General features: G+C 42.8%; 1 protein-coding gene across 4 annotated transcripts in view; it reads right to left on the reverse strand.

Annotated features, from left to right (window-relative positions):
• The window catches only part of LOC142094614 (calcium-binding and coiled-coil domain-containing protein 2-like), a 34139-nt gene extending 26340 nt beyond the window's left edge, over nt 1–7799 (reverse strand). The window contains exon 1 of one of the 4 annotated variants that reach the window (XM_075176940.1): nt 7555–7799. The gene's annotated coding sequence lies outside the window, so the exon portion shown is untranslated. The remainder of the gene's footprint in view (nt 1–7554) is intronic. The other 3 variants (XM_075176941.1, XM_075176943.1, XM_075176942.1) reach the window with 3 other exon arrangements.
• Between the last annotated feature and the right edge of the window lie 8813 nt (nt 7800–16612).

Consider the following 16612-nt stretch of genomic DNA (forward strand, 5'->3'; position numbering starts at 1 on the left):
AGAAGTGCGCTGCAAAGCTTGGCTTGAATATCGCAGATTATGGGACCCATTCCTTCAGAATAGGAGCAGCTACAGTTGCGCCTGAAGAGGGCGCTTCAGAACAGTCTATTATGGAGTTGGGTAGGTGGAAGTCAAAGTGTTTTAGGAAATATGTTCGTCCACCTGTTGCTTTAGCGCAACAGGTGGACGATTCCAACAGGGACAGGGATTCATTCAGGGATTCGCAACAGGGATTCCGGGAGGCTGACCCATGACCAAGGTTGCTTGTCTTGTTGAAAAGAGGCGCGGAGGGATTTGCCATTTTCTTTTCTTCGGGGGCCTGATTGGCTGTTGCACCCTGGGGTTTCTGGTTTTACATCCGCATGGGTCACCCTATCTTGCACAAGCGGTAGTGTTTCTTTTACGATAGTTATTAAGTGTGCATTACGTCTCTGGTTGACACACATCTCAATCCATCTTACAGGTTCCCATCAAGATGGCCAAAATATTTGGTTGGTTGGCCATTCATTCGTCTTTTGGGCCGGTAAAAGTGGCCCCGCTCATAACTCGGCCAGATACCCCCCAGGCAAGGTCAGTTAGGTGGATAGGACGCAGGGGGCTGTGTTGGGGGTCGCTATTGAAGGTTCTAAGGGATAGCAAGGTCAGATTTGGACGCCCTTTGTTACTTATAATCCACCTCGGGGGCAATGATTTGGGTAAGTGGAAAGGTTTAGAGCTCATAGTAAGGATCAACGCGGATATTGGGGTAATTAAGCTACATTGGCCAGCAGTGCACCTCATCCGGTCGGACATCATCCCTAGAATTAGATGGAGGGGAGCAGACAGGCCAGCTCGTATTGAAAAGGCTCGTGGGAAGGTTAACAGGGCTGCGAGGAGAATATTATCGGAGGTAGGGGGCGAGTTTATCAGCTATCCGGACATCGGAGCACGTTTTACAAAATTCTATAGGCCTGATGGGGTACATTTGTCAGATGCAGGGTTGTCGTATTTTGTAGAGCAGATTTTCAGTGTTTTGGCTATGAGAGGTCAGTTGGTGGCGGGCTTGGGTTCCTAGCGGGACCCAGCTGTGGCAGTAAGCAGCCCAGTCAGCGGACAATTGGGTCACATTCAAGACGCAGTAGGCACTCTCCCCTAAAGCGATTGAGCAATTAGTGAGCATACCCCTTCGGGGTGATGGGGCTCCGCTGAGGCGGGCGGGCCTCAGCCGTACCCAATCTATTGGGGCGGAGTTTACAGCTCATGGGTGTGACTTAGGGGCTGATTGGTCTGCTTATATTGGCCACCTCTTCTCAATATATTGAACATTTTAAAAAAATGCTGACCTTTCATTTTAGCCAAAACAAGTCTACGTGTCTTTATTTCATAGTGGTATGTTAACTATGCCGGTAAAACACAGTAAAGGTAAAATGTCAACCGATAAGCAGATTAGAATAACAGATGGCGGGGATTAGCCCGAGGTAACATAAACGCTGAGGGGGCAGGTAAAAGAAAGTAAAAGTATAGCAAGAGTTAACTCCACTGGGGGTCAGGGGTCAGCCAATCAGTAGGGATGTTGGGGGCAGGATTATAGTGGGGGAAGCAGGATAAGGTCCAGGTACAGGCAGTCAGCTTCCCCTTTCACTGTCTGGAGAATTTTCCCACCCACCCAGGCCCTATTTTGGTTTCTCGCTCTGGTTTTATATATTAATTATTCTTTTTTTTTTGTGGTTCTTAGTGTTGGGTCAGTTTGAGTGAAATTTTCATGTTGGCGGTAAGCAGCCCAGTCAGCGGACATTTGGGTCACATTCAAGGCGCAGTAGGCACTCTCCCCTAAAGGGATTGAGCAATTAGTGAGAATACCCCTTCGGGGTGATGGGGCTCCGCTTAGGTGGGCGGGCCTCAGCTGTACCCAATCTATTGGGGCGGAGTTTACAACTCATGTGTGTGACCTAGGGGCTGATTGGTCTGCTTATATTGGCCACCTCTTCTCAATATATCGAACATTTCAATAAATTGCTGACCTTTCATTTTAGCCAAAACAAGTCTCTGTGTCTTTATTTCTGATAATGACCCTGATATGGATAACCAATTCAAAAATGAAGTCTCCTCAGAATATTCTCAATTTATTATGTATGCGCAATACAGACCATTCAATTCAAGCATTTTATGCCTTAAAACCACAAACTAATACGTAGATAGAGCATCATATAATACTTTAAACCAATAATATCACTCCACATATCAGGAACTATCAATATCCCCCTCACCCCCCAGACTCAATGATTGTATCTCTCAGGGTAATTTGTAATTCCCTTCTATAATTTAATACATGTTGATATTATCTTGGTTTGTAACTGGGGTGCAACCTAAAACTAAGGGATAACGTAGTGAAAGGAGAGAGAGAATAGTAGTTAGTTGAAACTAGGTGCACTATGTATCTATATCCTCGATAAATGTAACTGGACCATCCCCTTAAAACATAACTTTTATTGGATGTAATTATAAGCGAAATATAGGTTGATATCAATCTAATAAAAATAAAATTAAAATAAAGCTGAAAGTACTGTGTATCTGTACCTATATGCTCTAGTCCAAAGAACATATGGTAAGTAGGCTGTATAAGTATTGGTAATATGCAGGTATAATACTATAAAATCAGTGGTCCGTGATCTACCACTGATATAAATATAGTCCAAACACCATTAGACAGAGAGGAATGAGGACTATAATGATATGTAGTCAGGTTGTAATCAGAATATTATATGACCACCAGCCTGAAATAAATTCACGTCAAAAGATGACTGTTTGATTTGTATAATAACAGATCTAAGCTTGCACTTCAATTGAGATAAATATCTCATAGGTACAATACGCTGGAGGCATAATAGATTCATGAACCAATAACTGTCTTCTAAGCTCCCCACTAATGTGGTATTGGTAGGAGCCAGCCTGCAAGTATCAGTATGAGCCACCAGCTGATGAACGTAAATCTGTCAGAATCTAGACCTAAAGTTGGAAGGCTTGTTACCTCCGTATTAAACCATGTTATGGGTGGTGTCTTGCTAACTGCCTGACAGTTTCCCCTCTATCTCTGGAATTATAGGGGTAAACCTGCATTAACAAACTCCTCCATATAAATGATCAAAGTGCTCCCAGCGGTAACCGCTTTCACATAATTCCAGAGATAGAGGGGAAACTGTCAGGCAGTTAGCAAGGCAGGTAGCTCTCTTAACTCTTAAGCTTCCTAACTTTATTTTATAATCCGCTTTAATTCAACTTCCATTTGTGTGAATTGATTATCCATATCATTCCTCTCTCTGTTGCTACTGGCAACACACCATACAATTTACACAAATCATATGATCCTCTCTCTTATGCTAAGGGAGGTTATTGGAGGCAAACAACAAAGGAAAAGGTAAATGGAGGCGTGACAGGTTAATCACCAATACTTGCCGTATCGGATTTTAGGGAGCCCTGTCTAGGATCATAGGTGTCTACAATTTTGACTTTATTATTCATATGGATATCCAATTTTCTTACTATTCCCTTCTACATGGTTTGACGAACATCAATGCTATCATATAGTGGTGAATCATGTTCTCTTCTTATAGTCTCAGTTCGTCCATAATCATTTCTCTCCTCTACTACCTGCATCCTTAAATATTCTCCTCCTCCACCTTCAACAGATTCCTCCTTAACTTTCATAACTTTCCTTATTCCTGAACAGAATACAGGAAAAACACTGAAAACAAACATTCACTACCGCAATAACCAACAATTCTATTATCACATACTGTAAGATTCCACTCATCATTGCAGAAAATCCTTTGCCAAACCATCCAAAAGGACTCCATCCTTCTTGTCCAAACTCTTTCAGACTGCTCTCTAATTCCTGAACCTTAATCAAATGGTCATGTACCATTGCCTCATTATCTTTAACTTTGTCTGCAACATTCTTGTTCTACCAATGCACAATGCTTCTGAAGCCAAAGCCCTTATATTCTGTAATGCAACTTTTCTGATTTGAGACACTTCTTCCATAGTTTGATTTATGGCTACAACTATCTCACCTACCATGTCATCCATAATTATACCTTGTAGGGAATTTAGTCACAAATTTTGATCGAGAACACTTAGTATACCCCACTTCCTGACCTGGTATCGGGATATCTGCTACTACTTCTTCTGTATATCTGTCCTTTATTCTACGGCCTATTACTTCTGTATCTCTTATTGTTATACAAAATTGAGGAAACCCACTCAGCACTGTTATTGGGATACCTGGGGATTTGTGCAAAGATTCTGTAGTCCACAAATTCCATGGTACTTTTAATTCTACCAATGTTGGATCTGCTTTTTCTCTACAGTCCCTAAACTCTTGATCCCTTTCTGCTCCATAAGTTGCACAATTCTAATCCATTTTATCTATGTCCTGTTCTGTAGGAAATGAGCCACTAAAGGTATACCTGATGTAACACTTACTGGCAAATGTGTACATACCAACAATCACTTTCATTTAATTTTGATGCTATCTTGCTATGCATTTCCAACACTGTATTTGACATTTCTATTTCTACAACTCTTCTATGCATTTGAGCAGCTGCTTTAGCTGCAATGTCTGCTCTTTGGTTACCCTTGGTGACTTCATCATGTCCTGTCATATGTGCTTGACATTTTATAACAGCAATTTGTAAAGGTAACTGTATGGCTGTTATCAATTATTTTACTGCTTCTGCATGAGCAATGGGTGAACCCGTTGCAGTTAAAAAATCTCTTTGTTTCCAAATCTCCTCAAAATCATGACAAACGCCAAATGCATAACGGGAGTCTGTATATACATTAACACTTTTGTTTTCTGCAAGCTGACATGCTTTAATTAATGTTTTAGTTCCACCAGCTGCGCAGAGTGAGGTTTTGGAAGTGGTACTGAAAATACAGTTTGGACATCATTAACTACTGCATAACCTGACAGGACTGTGCCTGTCTCAGTCTGTTTGTGACAACTGCCATCCACATAAAAGGTTAAATTAGGATTATGAAGAGGAACTTCACTTAAATCAAGTCTTGGCAGCATCTGCTCATCAACATATCTCAAACAATCATTAGTGCTGACATTATTTTCCCACTCCTCTCTCTAAAACTCTCCAGTTTCATTTATGGGCATTAGAGAAGCAGGATTCAACACCTTACATCTTATCTGTTCTATATTTTGAGGCAACATTAAGGCCAACTCCCACTTTGTGAGTCGAGCACAGGTTACATGTCTGGTTTTCTTACAGTTTAATAGCATAGCTACTGCATGAGGGACATGAACTTTCATGGGGCATTCCAATACAATGTCTGCTGATTTTTCCACCATAACTGCTGCAGCTGCAATAGCTTTTAATCCTTTTGAAACTGGATCTAGCTGCGTGCTATAGTAAACTATGGGTCTGGGATCTACATTGTATAAGCGGCATTTGTAACACAGGTGTGGCTTTTGATAGTCATTGCGTCCTCTCTTCCTCAGTTTTCTCATCCTGACGAGACTTACTCTGAGGATATCTTTTCCTTTCTAGTGCTTACTTATGTTTGTTTTGGCTGTGGACTTACACAACCCAAATCATATTGCATTCCTCTACTCATTGAGAGTTTGATAAATTCAATTTAGATTCCCTAAAGCAGGCCTGTCCAACCTGCGGCCCTCCAGATGTTGTGAAACTACAAGCCCCAGCATGCTTTGCCAGTAGACAACCTGTTGATAGCTGGAAGGGCATGCTGGGACTTGTAGTTTCCCAAACATCTGGAGGGCCGCAGGTTGGACAGGCCTGCCCTAAAGGGTCTCTCTCTGTAGCTGGAGAATGTCTGTAAAGAACAAACTTTTTGCAGAGATTAACATTTGTTCCTTAGGGATTACAATAACTGTCATTAATTTACATTTTCCTTCTTCAATCCTTTTTCTGCTGCTGACTTTTATTACTTTTATCAGCTTCTGGTATTTAACAATTTGTACAGTAACTGGCTGCTCATTAGACACTTATTTACGTGTTTCTCTCTATGTAGCTTAACTGTGACTATGTGTTCCATGTCATAAAAAATGCTTTCCTCAAAGGGGCAGTGGCTAATCTTACAAATAGGGGATGTCAGAGTGACTTGACCTGTGTGCATGCTCAAAGCCACTCCTATCTCATGATCAGCCCCCTTGAATGACTCCGATATCACTTCCTGAATCATTCCATAATACACTCACAAAAGGTTCCAGACAGTCTTGAATTCTGAGAGGTGTTCCTGACACCCAAGTCAAAGGAGTTTCTGAGTTCTCCTCCGCTTGGACCCTCAATAGAATCAATTGCTATACGGGTCTAAACAGTTTCACACAACCATCATATTCTCACATAGGGGTCTATTTATCAACGATTTTTCCTGTGTTAAACACCCGAAAACAACAGTTTTCGCGTGTTTATCGTGAAATTACTATGTATCATTGAAGCATTGCAGCAGATATCTCAGATATCTGCTGCTTTGCATTTCCTATCGGTTTTCTGAACACTCCCCATAACAGTGTATGGGAAGTGCTCAGAACCGCTATGTATTAAAAGCTAACTAGAGAAAATTTTCTCTTTTTTTACATGTTAATGTACGCCATCTGAAGCTGGCGTACATTAACATATCTGAAAACTTTCGCGCTGTCCAGCTCTGATCTGAAGAGCAGAGCTGGACAGCGCATGTGTGGAGGGATCATGTGATCCCTCCCTGTCACTCATCCTACAGTTTGCCGTCTAGGATGCTAGTGCGCATGCACCAACTTTTCAGTCAGTGCATGCGCACTAGCAAAAAAGAAAAAAAAAAAAGAGAAGATCACCGCAGCCTTTAAACTTGAGAAAAGACTGCGATGATCAGGTGAGTCACTTCTCAGGGACAGCAGGTTATCGGCACTGCTGTCCCTGAGAAGTTTTTTAATACATAGCCGTTACTTTTCAATCCTTATCAAATAGATAAGGATTGAAAAGTAACAAGTGAAAAAAATGAAGGGTCATAAATAGACCCCATAGTACTTAAAAGAGATGGAACAATAAATGTATTCTACTGGTTTAAACAGGGCAACAATAATATTCTATCTGTATAGCTTGCTTGGTAAATTTGGGTATATTTATCCCTGATACTTTATTTATTAACGGACATGTAAGTGGCCTTATCCTACTAATGTTTTCTGGTAAGAAATGATATATTTGCCACCATCCTAATCCTATTTGAGTTCTTAGATAGGCGGGGCAACTATGACTTCCAATTATTGCAGTAAAAATTGTTGGATTACAAATTCCGTCTTTATGTCTACCATATGTTACTGAACATTCAGTGTCAGTTTCCATCACTGCTATCAATTTAGTTTGTGTCGTCAATGTCCTTTTAATTATAACAACACATTAACAATCTGGACAACAAAGATTATTTTCTGACATTTATACACCCATAACATGAGCACACTGAATATGTGATATAATGAAGAGACTTACTTGAGAAACATACCATAAAGCCTCACACAACAGCAGGGGACCAGCAATCAAGTACATGAAACAGAGTAAGAAATTGCCTTACCTTGATGCATCGTTGATTCAAGTTCTCAAAGCCAATCCTCCTCTGTACGTCGTGTCAGGTATTATGGATTATATCTCGGCTAGGTACCTCCAACTGATAATGACCCTCTTTATAGAATCAATTCAAAAACAAAGTCTCTTCAGAATATTCTCAATTTATTATGTATGCGCAATACAGACCATTCAATTCAAATAGAACAATGGTAATTTCATATTACTTATGAAAGCATTTTATGCCTTAAAACCACAAACTAATACGTAGATAGAGCATCATATAAGACTTTAAACCAATAATATCACTCCACATATCAGGAACTATCTATATCCCCCTCCCTCCCCCAGATCATATAAGACTTTAAACCAATAATATTACTCCACATATCAGGAACTAACTATATCCCCCTCACCCCCCCAGATTTAGGCATTAATCCAAATTAATCTTGCCACATCTTATCAGGCGTTAACTTACTGTACCACAGCTTCCCTATTCCCTTAATATCTATAATGGAGGGCACATTTCCTTTAGATACGTTACTGCAATACTTTTTAGACATGTTTCTCCACATACTTTAAGCAATATGTCAATAACAGTAAAACTGCTTAATTTGTCAACATATATTTATGCATGTAGCTCTCTTAACTCTTAAGCATACTAACTTTATTTTATAACCTGCTTTAATTAAATTTCCATTTGTGTGAATTGATTATCCATATCATTTCATAGTGGTATGTTAACTATGACGGTAACACAGTAAAGGTAAAATGTCAACCGATAAGTGGATTATGAGCATTTCAATTAGAGATGCTCACTGACCCCCGTGTTTTGGTTTTGGTTTTGGTTTTGGATCTGAATTACCATTGTGTTTTGGTTTTGGTTTTGCAAAACCGCCATTGCGTGTTTTGGTTTTGGTTTTGGTTTTGTTTGGTTTTGTTTTGCTATTTTGTTGGAAAATCAATGTTTTTGTGCATAAAATAACCAAATTTAGTGCTCCAGCTGTTTCTTGGATAAGTAATGTAATTGTAAAGCTAATAAATTAGCAAAAAAACAGTTTAATTCCTGGTAGGTAGGCCTTCATTAATTCTACACACAAACCAGATTGTCTTCCCCTCCATCTATGCATATTGGCAATGCAGCCATCGTCTTTGGGTGTATATTACACCCTACACTTATAGTTAAATATGTAAAGAAATGGACAAAGGCAGTCTGGTTTCTGTCTCTCTAGGCCCCCCTCCACTTGTAGAAAATACAAAAAAAATCAGCCATCATAGATTGTACAATATTAATTGAAATGGACAAAAGCGGTTTGGTTTCTATCTCTCTAGGCCCCCCTCCACTTGTAGAAAATACCAAAAAATTCAGCCGTTATAGACTGTATAATATTAATTGAAATGGACAAAGGCAGTTTGGGGTCAGTCTGTGTATCACACGCTACCCATAATGAGAAATTGTCAAAACAGCAGCCTTTCAAGACGGTACGTGATATGGAAATGCCCCAAGTCCCTTTCCTCTTTGGGGGTAGATTGCACCCTAGACTTAAATAGAAAGTTTTAAAAAGATGTTATCGTCATCATCTGGAGCTTCATCCTCACCCTCATCAGTGTGTACGTCATCATCACAGACTATCAATTCATCGCCGCTTGAATCCGCCATTAGAGAACAGTCAGTGCTTGGATGTCTTTGATGGTGAAGGCCTTCCTCGTGGAAGATGTAGTTCATTTTTATAAACATAATTTTCTCCACATTTTTGGAAAGTAACCTTCTATGGCGATCACTGACTAAGTTCCCGGCTGTGCTGAACACTCGTTCAGAGTACACACTGGAGGGTGGGCAGCTTAGGTATTGCAAAGCAAGTTTGTACATGGGTTTCCAAATGGCCTGCTTTTCCTCCAAGAAAGGAAAGGCCAACTTGCTGAGCTCCTTGCAAAAGTTCACATCTCGCTCATTTACAAGTAAAGACTCAATGTAGGTCTTAAACCTTGGATCAAGCACAGTGGCCAAAACGTACTGATCCGAGTTCAAGATCTTAATAACTCGAGGATCATTGTGAAGCAAATGAAGTACCTGATCGAAAAAGCCAACATACTTTTGCGGAATTGCTTGATTTCATCTCCTCCTTCAGTTTCTCAAGCTGCTTTTCCAATAGTCTAATTAAAGGAATGACTTGGCTCAAACTAGCAGAATCTGCACTCACTTCACATGTCACAACTTCAAATGGTTTCAACACCTTGCACAGGACTGAAAGGATTCCCCACTGTGCAAGAGTGAAATACATGCCCCATCCTTTCCCAATGTCATTGCTTGTGCAATACGCTTGGATGGCTTTGCGCTGTTCCTCCATCCTCTGCAGCATGTACAGGGTGGAATTCCACCTAGTTACCAACTCCTGCTTAAGTTGGTGGCAGGGCAAGTTAAACTGCTCTTGGAGCTGCTGCAATCTCCTACATGCTGTGGCCGAATGCCTGAAATGGCCTGAAATCTTAAGGGGCACCGAAAGCATCTCCTGCACATCACGGTTATTTCGTAGGAAGCTCTGCACCACCAAGTTGATGGTGTGAGAAAAACAGGGAATGTGCTGGAAATCACCCAGCTGTAATGCTCGCACTATATTGTTGGCGTTATCAGAAATGACATACCCTGGGGAGAGTCCGAGTGGTATAAGCCATGCATCAATCACATCTCTTAGTTTGCGTAACAAATTGTCAGCCGTATGCCTGTTAGTGAAGCCGATGATACAAAGAGTGGCCTGCCTGTGACAAATGTTACGTAGTGGTGTACATGCTGCTGCTGTTCCTGCTGGTGAAGGTGAATGACCAACCCAGTGGGCTGTCGCAGTCATATAGTCTTTGGTTTGACCACTTCCACTTGTCCACATATCTGTGGTTAAGTGAACAGTGGGCAGAATGGCATTTTTCAGCGCAATCTCTACCTTTGTACACACTTTTTGGTATAGTTGTGGAATAGCTTCACGGGAAAAATGGTGTCGTGATGGAATTCTGTAATGCGGACACAAACCTCAATTAACTGTGAAAAACCAGCTGTATTTATTGTGGATATTGGACACAGATCTAACACTAACATGGCAGCCATGGCGTCTGTGATTCGCTTGGCCACTGGGTGACTGCTGTCATATTTGCTTCCCCTAGCAAATGATTGTTTCACAGTTACCGTATTTGCCGGCGTATAAGACGACCCCCAACATTTCCACTCAAAATATAGAGTTTGTTATATACTCGCCGTATAAGACTACCCCCTCTTCCGCACACCTTCCACACACCAAATAAAACGTAAAAGAACATCAGATTTGATTTCAACATGTTAATTTATATTCGAATGCCTATGACATGCAGGAAATCTGTCACAAGGCTGTATGTTATCAAACATGTACAGTAAACATAAAACAGTGCAAGTTTATTAAACGTAATTCACTAGTCAATGATAGAAGGAAGATAACAAATAGAGGGAGAGAGCAAGTGCACACTTACCCCTTGGCATAATCTTTAATGGTTTTTCATTTGATTTTCAGTCCCAAACCCTATTTTCTGTTACTCCATATTGTCTTGCAGCAGCACAATTATTATGTTCCATGGCAAAGTTTACAACTTTAAGTTTAAAACTTGCATCATATTTCTTTCTTTTTGCTGGTGCCATGATAGGGTTGATAGGGGTTTGACTGCTGGACATTTTCTATGCTGTATTGTACTGTACAATGGGGCAGTACTGTGGTTGGCTGTTGGCTGTATACAAAGCCTGATTGGATTGGTCCCTGCTCCCTGTCTGCCCTCCCTGTCAGCAGAACGGGCCGGTCACGCCGAAAAGGCTGGCACCCCTGTATCGATGCTGATGCTCGCCGCAGCCACGCTGATGACCCGCCGCGGCCGCACTAGATACCGCGCGATACTGGACCCGGTGTATAAGACGACCCCCCCACTTGGAGGCATGTTTTTCAGGGCAAAAAAGTCGTCTTAAACGCCAGCAAATAGGGTAATTGTTGAAATGTAGGACTGCTCTTTTTCTGGGTCTTCCTCTGGGCTGACGATTCACCCCCAGCAGCAGCAACAGCAGCAGCAGTGGGACTAACGCTTTCTTCAGAGGAATCAATAATAGTGCAGGAGTCATCCAGCCTTAATAAGTGGGATGCAGGGCTAACTCCGAGCGCTACTGAGGATATTGATGAGGATGGTGTGGTGGGTATATTTTGTAGCCGTCGGGATGTCGGTGAGCGGAGGGTCCTAGCTGATGATGGAGTGCTTGTAATTTTTTTGGAAGAACTTTCAGCTTTTCCCAACACTTTGCCATGAACTCTCGTCAAATGGCGTAACATAGACGAGATTCCAAGATGGTTAAGGTCCCTCCCTCGACTGACTGTGGCTTGACATACACTACAAATGGCTATACAGTTGTTGTCTGGATTGGAGTAGAAATAATTCCACACATAAGAAGTGGATTTTTTAGTTTTATGGCCTGGCATGACAATGCCCTTTTTCTTGTCACGTGCCAGAACTGCTGCCACTGGTGCAGGACTTACACAAACAACCTCATCCTCATCAACATCCTCATTAGCACCCTCATCGCCTACACAAATCTCCCCCTCATCCTCTTCTATTTCCATAGTGGCATCCTCAATTTGTGTATCACCGGCTACACTCGGGCTGTTCAGGCACACATCAGCAGAACTGCTGAAAGGGTCTCTCTTTATGGGTACACTAACAGAATGCTCACGATTAGACATCCCACTGTTGGATGGACTCTCCACAGGGATTGGTGTCATTTGTGATTCAGAGCAAACATTATCCTCTACTGCCTTACTGTTATCTTGCAGCTCGGCTTTGATGCTTAACAGTAGTTGTGCACCACTTGTAGGCTCGGTAACATTTTTGGATCTGCCACTAATAGAGAAATGTGAAGGCCTCATTCTCTTTTTGCCACTGTGTGTGTAGAATGGCATGTTGGCAATTTTTTTTTATCGGCACTTTACTTTTCCTCAGTTTACAGTTCTTTTTCGCTTCAACACAGTAAAAATATATTTGGGGTGTGTTTTTTTGACTGATTTCAAAAGATTGTGTAGTTTGACATTGTCTTTCCCAGATGACGTACTGTGAACACTACCATCAGGACTGGTGACAGAACCTGGTTGATCATTCTGCTCATATGTGGACTGCTTTGAATCCATTCTGAGCCCAAAGCACTTGTAGTGCTACAAATTGTTTTAGATACTGCTCACAAATATGACTTTTGACAGCCAGAAATATTAATGCAAAAGAATGGGGGACACCCCAAAAGCACTTGGGAGTGCTAAAAATTATTTTTCCGACTGCTGACAAACAGGACTTTTGACAGTCAGAAATATTAATGCAAAAGAATGGGGGACACCCCAAAAGCATTTGTAGTGCCAAATATTGAAAAAATAGACTCCTCTATCATCCTCTCTTCTCTATCAATTGTAATCAGAATTGTTATCAGAATTGGATGAAGAATAAGGTATATTCTCTGTCCCTGCTCTAATCAGCCTGTGACTACACCCTGCTCTTTCCTTCTGTCAAATGGCGATGGATTGCTGTGGAGGCGGGTATTTATGGATTTTCAAATATCGCAAGAACCAAGTCCCGATATCCGACGACGTCACAATGACGTTCAGCCTCGATTTGGAATCCGAGCGGGCGGTAGAGTACAGAGCCTGCTCAGCTCGGTACTCAGATAGGCAAAGTTCAGGTGGGTTCGGTTCTCGGGGAACCGAGCCCGCCCATCTCTAGTTATAATAGTATTGGGTTTGGTTAAGGATTTATAAGGGAGTCATTCTTAATTATTTATTTTCATTTTTACACAGTGTACTGTGCGGTGGACACTGTTTAATTACAGATAACAATTTTGTATGCTGTAGCACATTATACAAAGTGTGCCAACACATACCCCATTAGTGTGCCAAATAGGTCCCATTAAAAGTATATATAAGACCCAATCTCAAATGCATTTTTAAACACAATCCAAGCAATGTAATAAATACTTCACACACAAAAGTGACACTGGTAATAAAATAGACCTGATTCCCCTTACTTACATGCCTTATTTAAACCACAAATAACGCTAAACAAAGCAGACTTTTTAGATTTAATGCAATTGAAATGGATGGTACTAAAGAGTAGGAAGTGTGTACCTTGATGAGCACTGTATGGATCATCAAGGTGCATCGGTGTAAAACCAGATATCTTGCAGTTCACCTCAGGTGCACTTTGTAATGACATTGTTTGTGACTAGCTGGAAAACAGCTAAAGCAAACAAGCACTTCATATAAGTGAAAAAAACTTGTAGTATTATCCTTAGATTTACACAGCAGACTAGAGCCTTCCTTCCTATGTGCCAGTGCAGGGCTATAACTAAGGGTATGTTTGCACAGACATTATTTACAGGCATGTTGGCATGAAAAAGTGGGACAAACATCCATGTGTACCTTGCCTAATGATAAGCATATTTTTGTTATATTAGGCCAATTAGCTGTTTAACATATGGGCCTTTTACTGCAAAGAGGGTGCTATGGTGGCTGAAGGATAGGTGGGGCAGGGGTGTAAGGAGAGGGGTGTGGATGGTGTGGCCCACCCAGGACACAAAGCTGAGGGGGCGCCAAAGACGTGGAATACTGCAGAAGTGCTCCAGCAATCATACCGTAAATTCACCGTCCTTTGAATGAAGTTGGACTAAGGAGTCTGCTCCTCTTTCCGGTCTCCCCCTTCAGCTGTCTCTATGCTGTTTGCTTGTTGTGGGAGCGCTCATGACAGTCCGTTCTTCCCCCTTGGGCAGCCCATCATTCCACCCACCCACTTCACCAGTTGCTCATCCTCTGCTTCGGCTGCATGATTATTATTATTATTATTATTAATTTTTATTTATAAGGCGCCACAAGGCGTCCGCAGCTCTGTACAGAGACAAACAAATTACAATACAATGGGAGACAGCACAGTACAGTAAACAGTAAGCACAGCAACTCAGTAAGCTCAATGCACAGCTAGAGAGGGCGGGGAAGGGGGAGGGAGGATCCGCAAATGACGGGGCCCAAGAAGGAGGGCGTGGAAGACAGGGAGACCCCCAGGGGGGAGGAGGGAGAGAAAGTGGACGTGGGGTGGAGGACCCTCGAGGAGGAGGGCTAAGTAGCTGGAGAGCAGAGTTAGAAGTGGTGGAAACAGGAGGAGAGATGGTCCTGCTCAGAGGAGCGTACAATCTAAGGGGAGGGGTGGACAGACAGAGAGACACAGGGGAGAGAGGGAGAGTAGGGGGACAGAGGCAGAAGATAAGGTAGGAAGTTAAGTGGGAGATAGAAAGGCTTTAAGAAAAAGGTGGGTTTTTAGGGCCCGTTTGAAACAGGACAGATTAGGGGAAGTTCTGATGGAGGGAGGGAGCTTGTTTCAGTGGAGGGGGGCAGCGCGGGCGAAGTCTTGGATACGCGCGTGGGAGGAGTTTATAAGGGGGGAAGAGAGGCGACGGTCAGAGGCAGAACAGAGAGGGCGGGATGGAGCATGAATAGAGAGGAGGGTGGAGATGTAGGGCGCAGTGGAGTTGACGAGGGCATTGTAGGTGAGTGTGAGGAGCTTAAAGAGGATTCTGAAGGGGAATGGGAGCCAGTGAAGGGCTAGGTAGAGAGGGGAGACAGAAGAGGAGCGGCGAGAAAGGAAAATAAGCCTAGCGGCTGCGTTAAGAACAGATCGAAGGGGATCGAGATGAGAGTGGGGGAGGCCAGTGAGGAGGAGGCTGCAGCAGTCCAGGCGGGAGACGATCAGAGAGTGGATAAGGCATTTGGTGGTGATGATGCATGATGATGCAGAGCTCTCAGCAGAGGGTGCTCCGCCCACTGGACAGCCCAACAGCTTCCCATGCATTTTAGAACTGTCTGTCCTCCACCTATGTAAATGTCCAGGAATGTTCCAATACCCTCAGCTTGTGAGTCTCTCTCCAAACTGTCTCCCCCGCCACCCCCTCTATCTCTCCTTCAGCATGTGAGTCCCCGCTTTCCTCTGTCTCTCCCTCAGCCTGTGAACCTCTGTCTGCCCCTCCCTTCCCTCTGTCTCCCCTTCAGCATGTTGGTCTCTTCCTCTGTCTTTCCTGTCAGCATGTGAGTCTCTCCATCTCCCCCTCAGCCTGTGAATCTCTCCCGCCACACCCTCTATCTCTCCCTCAGCATGTCAGTCCCCCATCCCTCTGTCTCTCCCTCAGCATGTCAGTCCCCCATCCCTCTGTCTCTCCCTCAGCATGTCAGTCCCCCATCCCTCTGTCTCTCCCTCAGCCTGTGAACTTCTGTCTGCCCCTCCCCACCCTTCTATCTCTCCTTCAGCATGTTAGTCTCTCTCTTTGTCTACCCCCCTCCCCTTTGTCTCCCCCTCAGCCTGTGAGTCTCTCCCTCTGTCTTCCCTGTCAGCATCTGAGTCCATCCCTTGCATCTGTGTGTGACAGTATCCCTCCGATACCCCCCATTGTCCTCACAATGTGTAACTACTTCCCCCTCCTTCTTAGCTAGCCATATATGAAGTGGTGCTTCTCGACAGAAGAGTTTGTTGCCTACAGTATGAAATACCAGGACACCTAAATTTTCACTGCCTTTGAAGATCCTGCACATTCACAGGCAGGCATTCTACTTTTAGAGAATGGGAACACAAAAGCACTACATTACAGCCCCAGCAAAATGCCGGGGTTCCACGACTGCGTCTTCGACCGTGGTGGGTGGGTGGCTTTAGATGTCATAGCCGTAGTACAAATTGTGATTTTTGCCCAATATACTCAATTGATGTATGCTCCGGTGTTAATCACACACTCGAACACACCACTATTCTGGCAGAACATGAAATTGGAACATATACATACTTCGAAGAGAGAAGATTTAAGAGACTGCAGCCTACTTAAGCTTAATACAACCGGAAGTATCCTGCATTCAGCAGTGGAACACATAGACACGAATGGAAGACGAAAGGTAGAACACGAAAGTAACACGTGAGAGAGAGGAGCGTTAAGCAGAATGTGATTCTCTCATATTAGTGACAACTTGGTAGAGTAAGGACCCTCTGTGGACAACTGATTT

This window comes from Mixophyes fleayi, chromosome 6 (genome assembly GCF_038048845.1).
Source record: "Mixophyes fleayi isolate aMixFle1 chromosome 6, aMixFle1.hap1, whole genome shotgun sequence".
Lineage (NCBI taxonomy): Eukaryota > Metazoa > Chordata > Amphibia > Anura > Limnodynastidae > Mixophyes > Mixophyes fleayi.